At 40.4% G+C, this 23275-nt stretch overlaps 1 protein-coding gene across 19 annotated transcripts in view; it reads right to left on the bottom strand.

Annotated features, from left to right (window-relative positions):
• Window positions 1-23275, bottom strand: part of LOC119850530 (poly(rC)-binding protein 3-like) — a 685847-nt gene that overhangs the window by 95317 nt on the left and 567255 nt on the right. For 2 of the 19 annotated variants that reach the window (XM_043508589.1, XM_043508582.1), the window contains exon 4: window positions 3352-3443. The exons of the other annotated variants lie outside the window; for them this stretch is intronic. The gene's annotated coding sequence lies outside the window, so the exon portion shown is untranslated. The remainder of the gene's footprint in view (window positions 1-3351; window positions 3444-23275) is intronic. 19 annotated transcript variants of the gene reach the window in all.

Genomic DNA, 23275 nt, shown 5'->3' on the forward strand with positions numbered 1-23275 from the left:
TTTCACTGGTTGATTTAGACATCTGTTTCTGAAAATGACTTTATTTGCAATGGCATAAAGAATAATCAGACTGGTTTAATCCAGACAAATTGAGAAAGAGAGAGAGAGAGAGTTGGAGGGAAAAAAGGGACAGAGAGAAGAGAGAGAAAACAAATCTCTACCAAACACTGCAGAGGATGTCAAAATAATCTAAGCTTCTCCTGTGATTCTGAAAAAAGAGGTTATCTGATGGATATGATACATGAAAATATGAGTCACTAAATCAGTTCCTTTTATTGTTTGGGTGGAGCTTGCATATGGGATACATAATACAGCTTGTGCTACAATGTATCAGTTTAATGTAATTTTCATCCCGAAGAACTACATTTGTAACACCATCCTCTGAGACCATAAAACAATTTGCAATGATCAGTAACACTAGATAAAAATTTCTATATTACATCAGCTACATTCAAGAACCAGTGTGGCTGCCATTTCTCAAAAGGCTGCTGTAATAATGTCTATTGCAAACAGCATCATGTTGTACACTGCAGAGCAGAAAGTTTAATAATAATTTAAAAGGGCAGTTACCACGCATGCGCCAGAGCATGTGTAGATTAGAAAGGCAGGCACAGGATATGCATGTCACAAATTTTCACAAGCCAATCTGCAACCTAAATAATATGAATTACCATTTGGGGATTCCCATTTATACCATTGTTATAGTATTTGCCAGTTAACATTCCATGCAAATTATAATTCATATTTTTCAAAGTTCTTCAAAAAGACAAATATTGTAACTGCTCCAAGTGAGTGCACATATTAATTTTGCAACTGTCCATTAGATGAGAAGACGGAAATAGACATCGGTTAAGTATGAAAAGGCCTTAGGAATGCAGTTTCCATGCAATGAAAGGAGAATATGTGTTGAACATGCCACTGACCTGCTTTCAGAGGACAGGGTCATTGAGATTCAAAGTTGTGGTCTTGGTAGTCAACAAAGATGACATTAGAAAAAAAATTGCTCTCACTTTCACAGCTGAACCACTTTTTAACCCTCTCTTTCAACTGCTTAAAGTTTATCTGTCATTGTAGCTCCTTTCCTCTCCAGACCCCTTGTCTTCACTCTTTTAAGCTGTGACCATGCTGAAGTTGAAGCTTTGTCTGCAATGGCCAGGCTGCAATGGTCATTACCGGCCAGTTTGGACAGGAGTATTTTTCTGGGAATTGTTACTGTCTGTCCTCCCGGGCACTTAGCCGAACTATTTTTACACCAGGATGTAGCACCGCTCTCAGGAAATAAAATATCCCTTTCCTCCAAGGCAACGAAAAGGGTGCTTACAAGCAATAGAGTGTATAAAGACAGTTGTTGATACAATGGTTTCCACTGTAGCGTGGGCAGGGGCTTGACTGGCTGTCTTGAGCGTGAGGCGTTTTCTCCCTCACTGTACATAATCAAGGATAAATCCTGCTCACCTGACTCATGCAAGCAATCCCATCAAATTCAATAGAACTTCGCTCAGGAATCCCCAGGGTCCTCCCAGCACTTAGGTCTCCCAGGTGCTATTACAATATGCTGTTTCCCCAGTAGAGGTGAAGCGCAAAGGGGAGGCAGCAAAATTCTTTCACTCTTTAATTTCATTGCACTGCCTCTCCCGAGCAAAACCACAGCAGGTGTGCACAGAATCGTACATACTTCCAAGGCTTAAAGATTCCACCTTACTAATCTACTTCTAGGTAGAGAAAGATGCTAAACTCCTCTGGCAGCCTGCATCTTTAGTACTTCAGCAAGCGTGACAGCCTACATTTGGAAGCCTGGTTGGAACATTTTTGTAAGAGGCGCCATCCAGAAAACAAACATCTCACACTCTGAAAATGTCCATTGGTTTTCCTCAAACACACAGAGCCAAACAGAAAGGTAGCTGCTGCATTTGTAGTTAAGGAAAGGGAAAATAATCCTGCTGTGTTGGTCCTTCTGAGGAACTATTCAAAATATGGGGATGACGGGTCATGTCTCTCCTCCATATATATCTGCAATAACACTTTAAATTAAATGTATGAAATACACACATAAGATTTAGTAAGAAATATTGTATATTAAGTAAATACAAACTGAGGAACTGTTTCAGGAAATCACTTACTCACACACTTACTTTAAGCATGTGCTTGCACCCCGTTATTGTTAATGATAAAATATTAATAAATAATAATAATAATTAAGTAGTAGTATTACCATAGCACTTAGGAGTGCCAGTCATGGACTAAGACCCCATTGTGCTAAAATGTGTGTACAAACACATAACAAAAAAGATGGCCCCTACCCCAAGGAGCTTCCAATCTAGTATAAGACAAGAGAGAACAGACGGATACAGACAGAGTGACTGTGGAGTACAATGAAATAATGAGACAATATTGGTCACCATGAGAGGTGGTGGTTTCAGCATGCCAGCAGCTTAACCACTGTCAATGGGACTTTAAGTTCTGCCCTGGAAAGGGATGCTTTTCAGAATCGGGGTCTGGTTGCAAAAAATGTTCATTTTTTATAATGATATTTTATTGATTATTTCTAACGGCACCCACTGTGTTCCAGTGATACAATTTCTAAACATAAATGAAGGCACAGTCTCTGCTTCAAAGAGACTATAATGTAGGGTAGGGGAATAGTTGTATAAATAAAGTTAATCAAAGCTACTGAGGTGAGTAGTACTGTGCTCTATGGCTTGAGTATAAACTAAAGCAAAGAGATTTATAACAGTTCGATTAACTAACTTTTATCACCTTGTTTTCATTTGCCTCTGCAGATTTGTCCGAGACTGGTGGCAGAGGTGCTTAATTATGCGTCACAGATACTTTTGTTATATTTTGGACTCATCCACAACCATCAGAGGAAGCAAAAGAAAAGTAATAAAAGGGATATAGAATCCTACCTACCCTCTCTCAAGTAGTACAATGGGAAGAAAAGGCGGGGAGGGATGCTGAATTGCATTACAAGGCAACTGATGAAAGGAAATACTTGAATACACAACCCAATTAACCTGTGCAAATCATTGTAATCTCCATCACAAGATATTATTGAGGCAAAGAATTTAGCAGGATTAAAAAATAATTATCTATTTCTATGGAGAAGAATGCCATTCACATTTAGATTTCAAATAGCTAAGATAACCATTTATGTGGGATATCAACTCTCAGATATCAGGACTTGGGGCTTGATTCATCAAGGCAATTAATGGGACTGACTGGGTATTTAAAGTTAGACATAGGCTTAAGTACCTTGTTATACTGGGGAGGTAATCACTAAGCAACTAGCAGAAACCTCCCCATAGGCATGTTATTGCATAACTGTTCTATATGTGAGGATTTCACACTTGCCTCTGAAGTATCTGGTACTTGCTGTCTAGATGGACGATTGGTCTGATGTAGCATGGTAATTCCTACGTCCCTAGGATATAGCTTGAGAAAGCCTGTTTGGAGAAGCAATCAAAAGTTTAGATCTTATTTTAGCTGAATCTCATGAACCTAGAATGAAAATCTGAGGCTTTCCATAGCAGAGAAAGAAGGGATGATGTAGAGCCTCAAGCAGAATGATAAAGGAATGGTGGGTGAGATATGAGTCAAACCAGGCCAGGAGAGTACTGGAGAAAATGGCTTTTTTCCTAAAGCATTCCGGGAAGATAAAGGCTCTGACTGAACAAGGTACCTAAGCATGTGTCTAACTTGTAGCATGTAAGTAGCCTCACTGATTTCAATTTGCAGGCCAATTGACTTCAGTGTGACCACTCATATGCTTAAACATTAGGCACATACTTAGATAACTTGCTGAACAGGTGCCAGTGTCTTCGATAACTTTTGAAGATGCAGAGAGATAAAGTAGAATAAGAAGAGAGAGAGAGCGAGCCATGGTCAAAGAGACAAGAATGAGTCATTAAGTACATGGAGCTGGGTAGTTTCAGAGTGAGTGAAAAAGCCAAACTGGAAATAGTTAAGGTGTTATCCAGGGAGATGTAGTCAGAGAAAATCACTTTTTCCAGAAGCTTTCTGAATACAGGGGAAGCTATCATGTAGCAGAGGGACAGTAGCTAGCTAACCACATGTCAAGACAAGGTTTTTCCTACAGGAGGCGATAAAAAGAAACACTCAGCAAAATAGGGAAAGATCCAGTGGCTATGGAATGATTGATATAAGGGGAAACTGCAGAGAGTCAGGAGATGATCATTCACGTTATTGATGATAAGAATCTGGGATTGTATAGGTCATGCATCAATATTAAAAATAAAGCATGCTCAGTTTTTCACCACAAAACCACTATTTTAGATGTGTTTAGAATTCTGGAGAATTATATGAATATATATACATTTGATTTATTTATGCTTGATTTAGCCATCTTGTACTATACTGAGTCTTTGATTCGAGGAAAGGAATTGGTTTGAAATATCAGATAACTGGTTTGGATAAATTAGAACTAACCAGTGGGGTTTCAACGGTTATTTACAATAGATACTGAATGTAATGGATAGATCCACGCTTGGATATAGCTACAGTTCACTTCAAGAAGGGAAACACAGATATAGAAAGAAAATGTGTGGCAAGTTTCACTATGCTCTGTTGAATTAATTTAAATATTCTGTTATTATTGTAAATGTAAATGTTAGCACGCATGTTTACACAAAATCACAGCATGGTAGTGATAGGTGGAGTAATGCTATTTATTTTTACAAGTTTGGGATGACACCAAAATAGTGCAAACAGGATTAAAGCCATGTGTTGATGTTAAAAAACAAATGAATCAGTGATTCCACACTTCCCCTGTTTATTTTTATATTTATACCACAAAGCAAGAGGATCTTCCCTACCAGACTGTAATAACTTTGAAGAAGAGTATTTTAGGAGCTTGAGCTATTGGCAGCATCCTTTTCGTTTCCTTCATTCTTTAAAGGACTAGTATACAAAAGATGCAGCTATCACATAGGACATCACAGTAGCTTTATGATTCTTATCTACAGCTATCAAGCATCTTCCAATACTGTATTGCTAATACAGTGGCACGCTAGTCACAACATATCAGAATACACTGACATACTGTTCTTGCTAATGCAAATTCCATGTGTAATTATTCATGGACTACTCACCCGCTTAAAGTTAACCACAAGCGTATGTGTTTTGGAGACTGAAGCCAGAGTGCTCAGCACCTTACAGGATTAAGCCCATAGCACAATGAGAGGCAGAACTGCAATAACACAAATGGTGAAGTATCTTTTCAGCTGGGCTGAGGCCTGGCCTCCCTGTTTGTGGGTGGAATTTACCCTTGTAAAGTTTGCTCCTGCATTTTTGCACCCACAAAATGGACTGTGGGGACACATCTGAAATGTACTACTTCTGATTACATGGGCAGTTAGAAATCCAGCTGCTCAGATCTGCAACCGCAGTAATGCAGTTGAATGGAGGAGAACAGAGTGTGACACAGATATGGTAGGTGCAAAGTGCACCTGTAAATGGGAGACCTCCTTCCAAAATCAAAGGGTGAGCCAGCAATTTCATAATTGGTTTTTAGTATTCTAAATGTAAGCATTCTTTCTTATGTTCCTTAACTACATGTTGGTATGTAGGGCTGCTAGTGAATTTCTGTAGGATAAGAAGGTGAGAAAGAGGTCTTGATATGGGAAAGGAATTATAGAGATACACCCAAATTTGCATGTTAAATGCTTCCTTGCTATTTCCCCCATTTTCCAATGTTGTAGAGCAGAAAGGAGGAGTAAACCACTTTCAATAATTTTCTGGCTTTTGCCAGTAGTTTGGAAGAGGCTCCAAATCCTTTACAATTTCATATTACAACAGATTTGGAGTCACTTGATGGCTAATGGCAAAATCTAGGAAAAAAGATAGATGGATTGAAAGTGCTGAACCTAATCTAGGGTTTATTTTGTTTACCAGTGGAATATAAATCCTGTGAGAGTGTGAGGATTTTGGGCAAGAACTATCTAGGTAATTTGCTATTGTGGTTAGTCCAATAAAAATGTATCATTGCCTTTCAGAATATTTCTTTAGGGATGAAGTTCTTAAATGCAGCATAATACCCAAGTATTCATGCTTGTCCTGCAAAGAGAGAGAGAGAGAGCGTGAGTGAGTGTGTGAGAGACAGTGTGTGTGTGTAAGTAAACCTGGGGAAAAGCTTCATGGCTGCTAAACTTCCTCTTCGCCCAGCCACATCCCCATATTCCCTTCACTCTCAGCAATGTGGAGAAAAGAGGAGAGGCTGCTCTTTGGATCTGGAAGAGGAGTTGTATACCAGCAAGCTCAGGTAAACCAAGTCTGATGACACAGTAGCCATGCCTGCAGTATTTAGACCTATTTTATTACAATGTAAACCAAAATAAACTGAAATCCAGTTCTCTGAGGCAATGGGTCTTGCTAAACCATATATGACAAATTCAGTGTCTGAAATCAGTCAAGCAGAGTGAATAGCGGGAATATAATTTCCTTGCTATAAGACAGAGGTGGGCCACAACCAGCCCGTGGGACCCTCCTGCCCGGCCCCCTGAGCTCCTGGCCCAGGAGACTAGCTCTCGGCCCTCCCCTGCTGTTCCCCCTCCCTGCAGCCTCAGTGTGCCGCACCGCCGGCGCAATGCTCTGGGCGGCCAAGCAGCGCAGTTGCAGAGCCGCAGCCTGGCCCGGTGCTCTGGGCAGCGTGGCTGTAGTGCTGCCAGCCACCGGTGCTCCAGGCAGCGAGTTAAGAGGGTAGTGGGGGTTGGATAGAGAGCAGGGGAGTTCGGGCGTGTGGTCAGGGGTCGGGGGTGTGGATAGGGGTCGATAGGAGTGGATAGCGGTGAGAGGGCGGAGAACAGGGGGCGACAAGTTGGGGGGGATAGGAGGCGGGGGCCGGGCCATGCCTGGCTGTTTGGGGAGGCACAGCCTCCCCTAACCAGCCCTCCATTCAATTTTGGAAACCCGATGTGGCCCTCAGGCCAAAAAGTTTGCCTGCCCTTGTTATAAGACCTGGATGGATAACTGATTTTTTGGTTCAGTGGCAGAAAAAAGGATTCAGGTTGAACCAAATCTGAAATTTTTCAGAATTGTCAGTGAATTGACAAAGTCTGTTTTGGTCTGTTCTATAGCAGGGTTCAAACCCGGGTCTTCCCATAGGCCAGGTAAGTGCCCTCCTCACTGGGCTAACTGTTATAAAGGGGAGGTGGCTCTTCTTCCCATTTTGTGAGGGGTTGAAACTGTGTGTGTCAAATTCACAAATAGTTTCTGGTCGATCGAAATGTCATTTTTTGGTGAATAAACGGTCTGAACATTTTCACCCAGCTCTAGCTACTGTGTCTGAATCCTCACATGCATTTAGAGTCAGCCTTGTTTGCAACCCTTCTATACTCCATGGACGTTTGAGCACACCAGCTGTATTAGACTTTATACTTGCTCCAAGGGAATCTTACACTTGAATAATCACTGAAAGCAAATTTTGCAATGAATATGTGACTTAAAATAGGAACTTTATAATTTGTGATGTGCTACTTAATTACAGTCAGTCTTTTTTATACCGTAATCCTTTTGGGGACAGGATTCTCATTTCACATCTCATATAATGCTAATTACGCTGCTGGCTTTAGGGCTCAATTGTCACTTTAGCCAATGCCTTCAGTAAGCATCAGTGCATAGTTATGCTACCCCAGGAGCAGACCAGAGTCACAGGGCATGTCCACACGAAGGCTTTGTTCATGTGCAGCTTGCTGATGTATGTTGTAGGTCTAGTCCTCTGTGAAACAGGACTAGATCAAAGGGTATTAATGGACTGTTAACATCAGCAGTGTTAATACAAACAGACCGCAGCAGGCGGTAGATTCATTCCCCAGCTTGCTGCGGTCTAATTGTTTGTGTAGGCAAGCCCATAGTCTAATTCCTGGTTCCCCCTTTACTCCAGAGAGAGAAATAATCTATATCAGCCATACTCTGGAGCAGAGTACTACTTCTCCTAGTGCACTGGCTGCGGTGCACTGGCTCTGCCCCTCCTTCCCTACTCCCTATCTACATGTATGGGACAGCGAGCTGCAGCCACTTCACGATGCAGGTAGGCTGCTTAAGGCAATACGGAAGCTCTTTACATCCCCCTACTTCCATTCATGGGTGCAAAAGACAGCTCCCAATTCAGCTTTTAAGAAGTAATTAATAGGGCTGTCAATTAATTGCAGGTAACTCACACGATTAACTCAAAAATTAATTGCAATTAATCATGGGTTTAATTGCACTGTTAAACAATAGAATACCAATTCAAATTTATTAAATATTTTGGATGTTTTTCTACATTTTCAAAAATATAGATTTCAATTACAACACAGAATACAATGTATACAGTACTCACTTTATATTATTTATTACAAATATTTGCACTGTAAAAATGATAAACAAAAGAAATAGTATTTTTCATCTTACCTCATACAAGTACCATAATGCAATCTCTTTATCATGAAAGCGCAACTTACAAATGTAGATTTTTTTTGTTACATAACTGCATTCAAAAACAAACCAATGTAAAACTTTAGAGCCTACAAGTCCACTCAATCCTACTTCTTGTTCAGCCAATTGCTAAGAGAAACAAGTTTGTTTACATTTACAGGAGGTAATTTCTTATTTACAATGTCACCTGAAAGTGAGAACAGTTGTTCACCTAATACTTTTGTCGCTGGTATTGCAAGGTATTTATGTGCCAGATATGCTAAACATTCGCATGCCCCTACATGCTTTGGACACCATTCCAGAGGACACCATGCTTTGGACACCATGCTGATGACACTCGTTAAAAAAATAATGCGTTAATTAACTTTGTGACTGAGCTCCTTGGGGAAGAATTGTATGTCTTCTACTCTGTGTTTTACCCACATTCTGTCAAATATTTCATGTTATAGCCGTCTCAAATAGCGACCAAGCATGTTGTTCATTTTAAGAACACTTCCACTGCAGATTTGACAAAACACAAAGAAGGTACCAATGTGAGATTTCTAAAGATAGCTACAGCACTTGACCTAAGATTTAAGAATCTGAAGTGCCTTCCAAAATCTGATTACTATGGAACGTGAAGCATGCTTTCGGAAGTCTTAAAAGAGCAACACTCCGATGCGGAAACTACAGAACCCGAACGACCAAAAAGGAAAATCAATCTTCTGCTGGTGGCATCTAACTCAGATGATGAAAATGAACATGCATTGGTCTGCACTGTTTTGGATCATTCTTGAGCAGAACTCCATCATCAACATGGATGTATGTCCTCTGGAATGGTGGTTGAAACATTAAGGGATTTATGAAACTTTAGCACATATGGCATGTAAATTTCCTGCAACGCTGGCTACAACAGGGCCATGCAAATGCCTGTTCTCACTTTCAGGTGACACTGTAAATAAGAAGTGGACAGCATTATCTCCCGTAAATGTAAACAAACTTGTTTGTCTGAGCGATTGGCTGAACATGAGGTAGAACTGAGTGGACTTGTAGGCTCTAAAGTTTTACACTGTTTTATTTTTTAATGCAGTTGTTTTTTGTACATAATTTTATATTTGTAAGTTCAACTTTAATGATAGAGATTGCACTACAGTACTTGTATTAAGTGAATTAAAAATGCTATTTCTTTTATTTGTACAGTGCAAATATTTGTAATAAAAATAATATAAAGTGACCACTGTACACTTCGTATTCTGTGTTGTAATTGAAATCAATATATATGAAAATGTGGAAAACATACAAATATATTTTTATAAATAGTATTCTATTATTGTTTAACAGTGCGATTAATCACAACTATTTTTTTTAATTACTTGACAGCCCTAGTAATTGATAATAACTAATAATTACTAGCTGGCTGGGAAATAATGCCTCCAATGGAAAATTGACACAAAAATAAATTTGTCAATGCACCTGCCTCATAGATAAGAATGGGAGTGTAAGGGACCTGATTTACAACTCTCACGAGGCACAGCTCTGCTATTTTGTATGGAAATATTTTGTTTTTTGTCCAAAAACATAAAACTTCAGTTTTTGGGGCATATGGGTTTTTTGAGAAAATGCTGAAATTTTCTGATGAAAGCGGATCATTTTCAAAGAAAATTTTGTTTTCTCAAAAAACAGTTTTAACAGAATTTTTTTGACCAGATTTAATAATAATATCATTATAATAATCAGAACATTACCCTACTGGGGACTGGAAGCATTGCCATGCATATTGTGCAAAGCCCAGATCCCCAAACGTGGTTCCTAACTCATGGGAGTTAGTTGCCTGAATACCATCTAGGATCTGGGCCTCACTAACTAACCCAGCTAAAATGGTGATTACTTGTAATGATCTTTTTTGTGAACAATCTGTGGGTCCAGAATTATTTCCCAAAGTAATAGCATTCATTTTAAATTGCAAATTCAAAAACTTTGCAATCTGTTCGCTGACAATTTGTGTAGGGGAAATAAAAGGTAAAAATTTCCCTAAGATTCCTATTTTGGTACCTGGTACCTATACATTTGCCATATTCTTCACTCAGCTCTAGAAATTTGTTAGGAAAAGAGTGAAATCCACAGCTCACCAAACTACTTCAGGCAGTAAAACCTGGGTGCTGACAGTGAGCAATTCCAGGTTTTAATATCACAGCTGAAGATCTATTAAAATAATAATAGATGTGCAAACATCTATGTAAAAAGCAATCAAATATTTAACTAATCTAGAACCTTTCAGCTCATGCTATTAGGTAACTTATTACATAAAAACATCAGCCTCTCTGACAGTCCAGCAAATATAAAGAACGTTGTTTCGTCATCACTCTTTAAAAAACGAACAATCCAAAATTCAATATCTCGTCTTCTCACTACTGTACCCTGAGGTCGTTATTGGAGCTTAACAACAGCTTGTTCTCTGTCTTATATTTATACTGATTGGCCACATTCTGACTGAATACCTACTTATATGAAAGTTATTTTGCCATCAAAACTACGGCCATCCAAGAAAAGTTTCTTGCTCCTGGATCTGAAATCCCCTGTGAAGGACTTTTCCAACAATGCTGCAATATATTTTAAATGTGGTGGACTGACTTTTCCAGCGCTGTCTTTTTATAAGCAAAGCACTGGCTTGCAATTGACTAAGTAGTGCGTGGATAGGCAGGAAGGAGGAGGATGATATGAGCTTTGGCATAACCTGACACAAAGAATGCCGTGCTGGAGCCTAGAAGAGAAGATAGGTAATGAAAACAAAATCCCTAATGCTATCTTCTCACATGGGTACAGAAGTCACAGCTAGGGCTGGTCCAAAATGTACCATCAAAACTGATAATCAATAGAAAATTAGGTTTGGGGTTTTTGTTTTTTCAAGGAAAAGTCAACATTTTCCATGGGGGATAAAAAGCTTTCCAACCCACTCTAGTCACACTATTTGTTACTGCAGTTGAGCTCCCTGGGACTCATCAGTTTTTTTGGGGGGTGGGTGAGTCAAGGGATGAGTATGGTGTAGCCAATGGATTTATAACTATGTAGATTTATTGCTACAGACCTGAAATTCTGCATCATAGCTGGGAGGGGAAATTCCACCTGAGATCCCTCTCAGCCTCCTCAACACCAACCATGTTTCGGGGGAGGGGGGCAGGAGGAGGGGCACAGAGACCAGGATTTGGCTTTCTGTGTGGAGGTAAGATACTTCCCAGTTCTCTTCTCCAGAAAGGAACAGCAGAGATAGCCCAAAGAAGCAGCCCACTATTGGTCATGCTGCTCAGAAGTGTAAGGACAATAGGGAAAAGAGCAAATAATGAAAAAGAAGTCACAGGTGCTACTTGTGCATGGGTTGTTTTCTACACTACAACATCCTGTTACTGAGGTAGGAGTTTGGGCTCAGTAAGATCTTCAGAACTGGGCCTGTTCATCATCATCTCTTTCATTCTAAGACATATGCACAGTCAAAGAAAGTACTGAAAATTATAAAGTTATTTATTACATTATTATCATATGGATAGACCTGATCCTGCAAAACTTCATTCAGCAGAGTAGTCCTTCCTAATTTGAGATCAGGTCTACACTACAGACTTCTGCCAGTATACCTGTGTCAGTCAGGGATATGCCAAAGTATGATCCCTGACTAACGTAGATGTGCTCATGGAAGCCCACAGTGTAGATGCAGCTATATCAGCAAAACTCTCTTTTTGCTGGTATAAGTTGCATCCACAATAGGAGCGCTTTGACAGTATAGTACAGTATTTGCTAGTGTAGACATACCTGAGTAGTTCTCTTAATTTCAGTTGACTATTCATGTGATTAAAGGTTTGCAGGACTGAGCCATAATACAGTTTTATCATGTAGTTTGAGATAATACCTTGGGCTACAGAAGGTGAGCAGCCATTTACATCCTTACTAGAGGAGAACAGTTGGTTTTATGCAAGTCTGTATTTCAAATAAATTTAATTAGGAGGTTTTTGTGGGCCTTTTGTTCCTCATATGGAAAATGTTAATCCATTTATTTTGGCACACTTCTTTCACTTTATGATACTTTATTGCAACACATGTTCTAAAAGAAATGTACAACTCACCATATGTTGACACTTAACCATATTAAATGCCACATCTTAAAATAATGAATATAAACTCTAGAGCTGGTTGAACCATTAGTTGTGAATGGCCAATTTGACACAGTTAGCCTTTTTTCCTGTTTGTGAATTGGGAACAGATCATGCTACTTTTTAATTTGTCATTCTAAACTGATCAAGGAATAGATTTCATGAACATACCTGGCTATGGATTGACACTAAATTGTTCATAGTGAGTATGAATAGGCACCATACTGTTAGACTATATACAGAATTTTTTTATTCCCTGACTAGATAACTTAATATTTGTAAAATAATTCTTCCCAGAACGATTGTCACAACATCAGTTGCATTTCTTCATTAAATTAATTTCTGCTACAAGCCTGAAATTCACTGTTTGAGAATCTTTGCATGAATACACTTATGGTTCATGAGCAGCAACTAATAAAGGGATAAGACAGGCCCAATCAAAATTGATTTACTAATTCAACAAAACTGAACAGGTGGGTTGTGGGTTGGTTTTTTTTTAAACAATTTACCAGCTCTACTTAATTTAACACTAATGTTGAAATTCATCATTGGTGTAACTCCACTGCTGGGCTGTAAGCCACGGGACAGCAGCCCAGGGCGCAAAGCTGTGGGGGCAGAAAAATTGGGTGGAAAAATGATGAAAAAAATGGTAGGGGGTACAAATATGCTTGCTTGCCCCAGGGGCTAAAATGCCTAGTTCTGGCTCTGCTCCATTGAAGTCAGTTCCATTGATATCAACTTCTCTGATCATAAGGAACTGCAAATGTCAAGGTTCTCATAATGGACTTTGACAAGCAAACTGCATATATGTAGTATATTAAGTTATTACTTAAGCTGTTAAATGTATACTTTAATGTATACAAAGAGCTCAAATACTTTCTTGCTTGCATTGGGGCAACTCCCATTAAGGTCAATGGATTTTGTCCTCTTCAATGGGAATTGCACCCAAGCAGCTGGTGGCTGAATTAGGTCATTATTTGGGTTCAAGTATTTGCATAATTAGGTTCAGTATTTGCAATTTTGGTGAGTTAACATTACCATATAAACCTAAATTATTATATTTACCAACTTAGTATTTTAGGGGCCAGTCCCGCTCCCAACTGAACTCAAAGGGAGCTTTGACTACCCAAGGAATGAATCACCAGACTCAACAAATTAACGAGGCATAGATGGCTGTCCCTTTTGAGAGGCCCAGAAGACTCAGCCCCAGGGGAAAGAGGAGGCAAAGGCAGTTTTATGTCACCTTTGTGGTACTCAGATTGTGGACTGCTGCAGGAGCTGGAATGGCCCCTGGTGTATATTACAGCAGCTCCAGGGCCTGTTCTAATTTATGGCAGCCTCCTTATGGCTGCTTAGGGGCATCACCATAGCCCAGATTCTCTACAGTGCTGAGTGCTACAGGCACATGCCGTCCTGCCCTTGGCACATACTGTCTGCCAGGTCTGCAAAGGGTGGGGAGGCAGGATAGGGCCTATGTTGCTCCTGTGCCCAAGGAATTCTCCAGGACTTGTTGTTCTCCACCTTGGCCCTTATACGTTGCTGTGGCAGCACATAGAGCCCTGGAGGAGCCAGCATCAGCCCCAATCTCCCCACTCCCCTAACTAAAACTCAGAGTGCACTCAGTGTGGGGAACAGAGTACTTGACTTAGAGTTAGCTTTCTTCACATTAAAACAAACATTGGTATTCCCTTAGCATTTCAGACACCTGATTTCCAGCTTCCTCATGACATTTGTATTCAATAGCTCTTTAAAAATAAGAGCAGCCAACATTCTTGTGAATTGAAAAGTTGGGATACACCAGTGACGGATGTGACTCAATGCCTTTATCTATGCTGGGCCCAGTCCTTTACTATTGAAGTCAGTTGGTATTTTGCCATTGCTTTCAGTAGGAACTGACTGTATCCCAGTACAGCAAGGATCATACACCAAGGGCTTCAGTAGTCCAAGTTCCCAACCGGACTCTGTCCTGCCCTCATTCCTACCAGAAGGGACCATTTCTGGGCATAAGAGGGTCATTAACTCTCCATGACCATTCAGTTCTTGGTCTCTCTGCTGAGAGCAAGATTGCCAATTTATATCACTTGTGGCAGCGTAACTGTGTAAAGGACCTTTTCCCACTAGAATCCGGACTGAGATGTGTTTCATATAGTGCATCAAACAGTCATCAAAAGGTAAGAAAGTTTTTGATTGTAAAACATGGTCTTAACTCAAGCTCTGTATCCTCTTAACAATCCTGGGAGCCAGCCAAATGCTCAATTTACATTTCACAATTTTAACAAATAAATTAGAATGGTCATGTATTTGACAAATAATTTTAATTTTGGTTGCACCTCTCCATTGTTTGCAAAACTCTCGGAGAAGCCTGGAGACCCTGGCCCTGATTCTGCAGGGCCGTACCCCCTGTGAAGCCACTTCCACCGGGGCAAAATGGTTGTAAAGCACTATCAAATCAGAACAGCAGCATTTCACACTCACTGGTGTAAATGACTACACAAAATGGAAGGCTGTGAAGAAACTGGTCTTTTGTCCTTCTCCATTTGGCAAGGCTCAAATATTTCCCTTCTGCTTCTTATGGAGCACAAGCCAGGGTGGTATTTCCTTGCTGTCTATGATGCCAGCTCAGTCCTGGGAATTAACAGGGTTTTTTAGTTCATTTGAACTCCATCTGTTGGCTGGATGGCTGAATGTGCAGCAACAAAACAAGAATAGTGGTGACTCATTACTATTGCTGTCTTTGCCGGTCTCAGAAATAGCGTAGTAGTATTTATCACTGGGAAGAGAATCCTTACCAAACATTAACATTTGTAAGGAATGTCAAATTTGGGAGCTAAATTACCTGACAATTTTTCCTTAATAATCTCTTTATCAAGTTTTTTTAATTGGCTGCATGCAATGTTTGTTAACATTTTTCAGGGATCTACTTTAACAGCATAGATTTAAAAGGCCAACAGGCAGTATTGTATGTATATTGCTGTCTTATAATATTATTTATTACTGATCAAAAAGACAAAGAGCTGGACATAAAGCAGTTTGTATGTCACAGTCACAAATATTTATACAAGTGTGCTCTCATCAGCTGATGATGTGAAGTGCTTCCAGATCCACAGATGGAAGATGTTATGTAAGTACTCAATATTATTATTATCATCATTTTCTCCTCTTCACCCCTTAGAGATCCAGTGTCAAAATGCTTGAGATGAATTTTAATTTTGCAGAAATGCAGAAGATAATAATAATTATCCACAATAATCCTTCTCCTTGTTGTCCATTTTAGGGAAACATTTGGGCCCAGATTCTGGTTTCTGTTGCACCACTATAAATCCTCAGCAACACTATGAACTTCAATGAAGTTACCCTAGTTTCACCTTGGTGTAAATAACAGCAAAATGTGGCCCAGTAGGCCAAATTCTGATGTCAGTTACTCAGGCATAAACTGGGACTGACTTCACTGAAGTGGATCCTCACCAGTATAAAACCAGTTTAAGGAGCTGTCCCAGTATGATAAAGGGCGAGCTTGAATGCTGGTTTCTAAAAATAGCACTTGCATTTTCCAAGGATCAAACAATACTTTTTGAACATTAATTATATTTCATAATACTCCTGTTTGATAGATAAGTGTATTTAAACTGCATTGTTGAAGGGGAAACTGAAATATCCAAAGATTAAGAGCCAAATCCTGCCCCCACCTCCCGTTACCCTGCTGTAAACTCATGAATAAAATTTGGACAAGCGATGAGTGATTTAACAACACACAGCAAGTCAGCAGCAGACATTGAACAGAACTTGTGAGTGCTGCTTACCAGTTCCCTGCACTTACTACACAACGCCATCACCTCCCTTGAAGAAGGCAGACCCTACTGAAAGCAGTTGTCTGTTGAAGGACAAACCTGTTGAGTATTCTTTCTTGTTTTTCCCCCAACAATACACAGCCTCATGTTCGGACCTCTACATATGGGAGGCAATGTTGTACTCCTCCAAAACAGTGATGGCTGGGCTCTGCACATCATTCCCAGAAATCTCTTTCCTTTTCCTCTGTAGCACCCTGAATCTGGTTCTAAAATTTGTTTTAGCAATGATGTTAAAGTATCAGAAATGCTGACTGACACTACAACATCATTCTGGGAAGTCTCCTCTGTTATGTTTTATAAAGATAGTTAAGCACTGGAATAGGCTTCCAGGGGAAGTTGTGGAATCTCCATTGTTGGAGATTTTTAAGACCAGATTAGACAAACACCTGTCAGGAATGGTGTGTGTAAACCAGATCCTGCCTCTGCGCAGGCGGCTGAATTAGATGACCTCTCGAGGTCCCTTCCAGCCCTACATTTCTATGATTCTCCTCATTGTGACCACTGAAAATTGGAAGCACATTGGTCAATTACATGAGATCGGACCTTGAGGGTTTATTCTAAAATTTGATTCGAAACCAGCCTTTAAGCTGGTTGGCGGAGTTGCAGGGAGGGCATGTCACACCGTAAAGGGTGTGAAGAGGGAAGCAGAAAAGGCATAGGGAAGTCAGGCAGGGAGGGGTGGAAGGGCAAAAGGAGGAGGAAGGAAAGAATCAGAAATTTGATTTGATACTCTAAATCAACTGGTTGACAGCATATGAGCTGTTTCAGAGTAGCAGCCGTGTTAGTCTGTATTCGCAAAAAGAAAAGGAATACTTGTGGCACCTTAGAGACTAACAAATTTATTTGAACATAAGCTTTGTGAGCTACAGCTCACTTGTAGCTCACGAAAGCTTATGCTCAAATAAATTTGTTAGTCTCTAAGGTGCCACAAGTACTCCTTTTCTTTTAGCATATGAGCTGTATATGTAAATTATTAAATTGTGGAAACCAAGCACTGAAAGCTAGCAGGAGCAACTAAGCAGTAGATGTCCTGTTAAAGGTGGTGCCAAGCAACCAGAATTTCATTTTAGTGATCTTCTGGCATTCAAGCTCTAAGAGGTTCATTATTGTTAATTAAATTATCCTTACTCACCTAAAATGAATTTCAACTCATTTTGTTTTGCAAGAGCAAAAATCTGATTAGTTTAGAAACTGCAAAAATTGAAGATTTTCTCAACTGAAATGTGTGGTAAGGAACAAAAGGGTTAGTGTCATGGAGGCCCTTATTTTTTTTCTCCAAAGACTCAAAAGCAAGCTTAAATATTCCATTTCTATGTTTACATAATAAAATTTTTCTATATAATAATTTCCGTCTTTTGACAACTTCACCAATGTTCTTCTTGGAGATGAGCTCAAACCAAAACCACCAAGAAAAACTTACAACTGGGATCGCTCTATAATGGGACAGACCACAACTGCAAATCTGAATATCTCCACCAAACTCTGGGACAGTCAGGATTTGGATTCAAACTTTGCAGTCACAGCTCATCTCTAAATAGGGAAAGAACAGGTTACAGAATATTTAAATAAGTTAGATGTAGTCAAGTCGGTAAGGCCTGATGAAATTCATCATAGGATACATAAGGAACTAGCTGAAGCAATTTTGGAACTGTTAGCGATTATCTTTGAGAACTCACAGAGGAGGGGTGAATTTCCAGAGGGTTGGAGAAGGGCAAACATAGTACCCATCTTTAAAAAAGGGAACAAAGAACACCTGGGGAATGATAGACCAGTCAGCCCAACTTCAATACCTGGAAAGATACTGGAACAAATGATTAAACAATCAATTTGTAAGCACCTAAAGGATCATAGGGTTATAAGTAATAACCAACTTGGATTTATCAATCATGCACAACCAAACTTATTTCCTTCTTTCCCATGGTTATTGAGCTAGTGGATAGGGGGAAGCTATAGCTGTGATGTAACTTGATTTTAGTAAGGCTTTTGACACAGTCCCACATGACATTCTCATAAGCAAACTCAGGAAATGTGGTCTAGATCTAGATGAAATTACAACGGGATGGGTGCACACCTGGTTGAAAGACAGTACTCAAAGAGAAGTCAGCCATGGTTAGCTGTTCAACTGGGAGGATGTATCTAGTGGAGTCCTGCAGGGTCTGTTCTGGATCTGGTACTAGTCAATATTTTCATTAATGATGGATAATGGAGGGGAGAGTATGCTTATAAAATCAGCAGAAGACACTAAGCTGGTGGGAGCTGGCAGTGACCCCTACATTTAGGTTGCATAACCCTTTCCATTATAAAAAATTCTTGTGAGTTTTGTTGACAAGCTCTAACATTTCCACTGTTTGTTTGCAGCAGAATTTTAATTTTTCGCACAGGAAAGACCGGGGTGGGTTCAGGAGGGTGGTCAGGGAGATATATGCTGCACTTCCTATCGAATTCCATTAAGATATGGCTGAGCTAGAGTCTGGTGAAAGTTGCTATTTCCCATCTCTGGCTTGCATTGTACAGATTCATTCCATCAGCCTGCCAAAAAACTCTGACCATTCTGAAGCTGGGCCCTTGTGGTAGCAGAACCACACAGTGCTCTAGTGACCGCTGGGAGAAGAGATTCAGTCAGGTTGCTGCCAGAGAAGCTGTAACAGCAGGGGAGAGAGAGAGCCAGGATGGGCTCCTATCTGTGCCCAGTGGCTCACCCCCACCATGGGGCAATGGCAATAGTAGAGACAGAACCACGTTCTCCTGTGTAGCTTTCACCTGCCTTAACCACAAGACCAACCTTTCCCTTTCTGCAGTCCCCAACCTTGGTTCGTACACATCAGCCAACTTCGAGAGTAAATGAGTCAGGGGTCCTACGGACAAGAGTCACATTCACTGCACATTCCTGACTCATCCTCAGAGCAAGTCCATCCTGTGCACTGAAGGAGGCAGAGGCCCTGTGCAAAAAGTAGTATGAAATCATGTCATTAAAGAGAGTATCATAATACACAAGCACAACGGGGCTGAATTAAATTTGCAAGGGCAACTGTAAAACTGGCATCTCCTAACTTTCAAGGACTTGACTTTGCAACCTTAACATTCTTTGTTAGGTAGGTTTTAAAAAGGTAATTATATACCATTTGTTAAGTACTGACAGTGTACTTGGTGCTGTACAAGAGACATATAAAGAGTCTCTGTCCTGAAGAACTTAAGGCTAAGAAGGGTCTGAAAGAGAAACAGCTTGATGTCCCTTGTCTCCAAAGAACTCCATAATCTGTTCTCACTGTCAGCAAAGCTAGACTCATGGCAGAAGATTATGGGGCATCCTAGCTACTGTGCAGTTACTAGGGAACTCAAGGGAATTCTTCAAGAGGACTGAATTTCCTGGAGTGGAAATGAAACCAAACGTCCTCTAAGTCTATATAATTGCCAATCTAAAATATAATAACAGCAGTATCCTGCAGACCCTTACTTGCATGAATAGTCCAGTTGTTCTCAAGGGAACTACTTGCCTCAGTAATGACGACTACTTTTAAGGATATATCTTAAAATTACTTGATTATTTTGTATTTTTCAAATTGAAGTTACTCTGCTTGTTTAAAAGATTCATTGCCCCATATAGTATACAGTTCAGCACTGCAAATTTGTATAAGAACCATAACTGTCCTTACACATATGCTACAAAAAACAAAGAGAGAAGGAAAACTACCTTTAATTTTGTCCTTTGCAGGATTTGTCCACTTTTTGTCTCTCTGCTCTTAGTGTTTTGTTGTCCAGAAATTGTAATTTTTAATGTGCTGAGAATTTTAAGCTTCCCAACAATTTTTAAACACTTTTGAATTTTTGAATACAAAGGGTCACTTTATGCTAAAGGTAAAAGAAATGAAAAATCACCCATTTTCAACAGAGGCCCTTTTGTTTCATGTCGTTGTTGCTATGCACATTAATGCAGCAATATAACTTGATCGCTGGGAACAAGAACGCTTTGTAGTTTATATTTTTTGTTTATAAATGCAGTTCTGTTCTCAGTGGTTACAAAGGCATCACTTGATTTTCACCACTATAAAACTGAATGAATCTTTTCTTGCTAACACTTAGCGCTGCAAAATTAATAAGCTACTGTTATGCAATATGCATGCCTTTATGCGTGTCATCAGCGGTAAGGCTGATTTTGAGTAGAGTGTTATTTCAGACATTCGTTAAACAGGAACAGAGGTTTGACAATGCATTACAGCTTACAGTTCAGCGCTCCTCAGTGCCTCTGCATCTCCATTATACACACTGTGGGCCAAATCCTGAGCCCTGTTTATGAGGGCCACAAGACATTTGGCTTACCTTTTAGTGCTCATTGGCAGGTTCTCCAGAGCACAATGCAGGTATGCCCCCAGATGGCTACAGAAATATGCTTTACCTGGTGCTGACTAGTCCTGGGAATGATTTGGGTAAATGCAGGAAGGGGGCAGAGGGGATTCACATATCTGCTGTGCTGGCAAGTGGTATGGGTTATGGTTGATGCCAGTGGTGGGTTGGTAAAAAGTGGGACTAAAGCAGCTCTCCAATATCAAAAATACCAGTGTTGGGGAAGTTACTTCAGCTCCATGGGACACCAGTGGCCACTCCAGCTGTCTGCTTCATTCTGGATAGGGTGCACCCACTTTGTATATGACAACACACACAAACATGAGGGCCGCCCAGCCTTGAGGTGAGGTTGCCATGCAGTGGAGAGGCTGTGGGAGCTGAGGCTGCAGAATTGACGCAGGCTGTTCTTCTGAGAGGGAGACTCAGAAGGCAATGGAACAATTGTCCCTTTTTCCTGGCACCATCAGCTGAATCAGCACTGGTTCTGGCCTCATAAAAACCAGCAGCTGCTCCCCTCTCCCGGCTGGAGTTAAGTCATCATTTCAGAACCCTGGCTGTGCAAGAGGGCGGGAATGCGGAACAGGGAAGAGTAACAAGTGCAAGAGTAGCAAGATAATCTCTCCTCCCACCTTTGAAAATAATGAGCTGTACTAAAAGTCCCCTTTAGATTGCAGTGGATGTAAAGGCATCCTCCCATCCCTGCTGAAGCATGTGCGTATGTGAGATGAGGGGTAAGGGAACAGAAAAATGCCGGAGAACCTGCCAAATGAGCAATGCAGGATAAACAAAAGGTCATTTGGCTTCAATATAGTATGTCATTGGCTGATTGGAGCAACAGTTTTTAATTGTCATTGTTTTGTAATTCAGCTCGATGTTGCCGTACCTGAGGAGTCCTACTGCAGCACAGCTGTGGAAACTGGCCATTTATCATGAACATAATTGTTCTGATCTGACAAAGAGGGTTTTCTCAGTATTTCTGCACTTTATGTGAAAGAAAACAGGATATTAAAAACCATACATATACAAACAGACGACCAGCCCTTGCTTCTCTTCTAGCACAACTGTACAAAGCTGAATGAGTCTGAGGAGCTTTACAGGGTTTGCCAAGCTTCATTTCCACTGAACGACTGCTTAGGGATCTGCTCTCTATGATGTACATCAGTCATTCGCAATAATGCCCTCAAATCTTCTTGCCTTCACTCGCACAGACATGGGCTGTGTTTGACTAGCCAGACCACAACGATCTCATCACTTCAGTGACAAAATAGTGTTTGTTCAGCTTAATTTGAAACACACTTCTAGATGTTTCTTCTTGTATACTAGGTAAACTTTCCCCTTTTCTCCTCCTGGGTAAACAAAATCTAGCAGTCCAGAATCTGTATAAACTAAGACCTAAGTACTGCTAAGGTTTCAGAAACATAAGGTCAGTTCTATTAATTTTCACACTTTTACCCATCAATGAGAGAGATCCTCAAACTCACTCAAGGAAGGGAACACACCAAATTTGGGAAAGTATGAATCGGGATCCACATTTTGTGACTCAGGATCATCTCTATCTTCAACTGAATTGCGCTTCAAGGGACCTGGAAGATGTACAGTTCAGTTTATAAACCCAAATGCTCAGTATACCAAAAAACATCAGGGCTTTTGTGAGCTGCTTCGTTGCTCTGGCTTTTTGCTTCTACTCTGTTGGTTCTACTCTGAAATCACAACAAACACTACAGTAATTCTTTTGTAATGAACAACATGCTTCCCACCTTCACTTTTCACTCCCCAAAAAACACCACATTTTTACAAAAATAAAACGTATAGTAAAGCACTCAGACATGCTAATCCTGGCCCCGTCTCCCAGGGAGATATACAGGGTTACCCTTGTAACATTTCAAAGGCTTCCGGTTAGAGATTGTTGTTTTTTTTAATTTTTAAATTTTGGGTGATTGGTTTTTCAGCAAACTTTTATAAATCCAGCCTGAGCCTGAATAAGATGCCTCCCTTGCACAGCAAGAGGCTTTACAAATAGAAACATAACCCAGCCAGAATTCCATGTCCTATGCAAATATCCCTGGGCGGGAGCCTGGCTAGAAAAGCTCTGTGAATAGAGACTTCCCCCAAACCACTCTAGGCGGATGGGGCAAAGGAGGGTTAATCCACCTTTTGGAATCAGCCACTATTTTTAAAAATAGGTTTTTCTTGCGAGGGCTGTTCCAGCCACAAATCCAGCAGAGAAGTGGCATCATCAAGGCGGAGGTCCTGTACGCATACGCTGGCTCGCCCATGAGGAAAACTTGGGGAGGGGAACACCACAATTTTCCTTTCTTCTTAACCTGCTCCCACAGGTTTCCCTCCAGAATGGCTGATCTGCCCCTGAGTTTGGAAGCACAGAGCACTGTTATCCCACGGTTTGAATCCAAAAATGGCTAGCAAGCAACTTACTACAAATGCTGCCCGTGAATACTATGCACAAGCTAAAACTTTCTATTCCATATGCTACTAGATCATCTTCCAACAAAAATTGTCTCTTTCTGCCCTGGGGCAGAA

Source organism: Dermochelys coriacea, chromosome 2 (genome assembly GCF_009764565.3).
Source record: "Dermochelys coriacea isolate rDerCor1 chromosome 2, rDerCor1.pri.v4, whole genome shotgun sequence".
Taxonomy (NCBI): Eukaryota; Metazoa; Chordata; order Testudines; family Dermochelyidae; genus Dermochelys; species Dermochelys coriacea.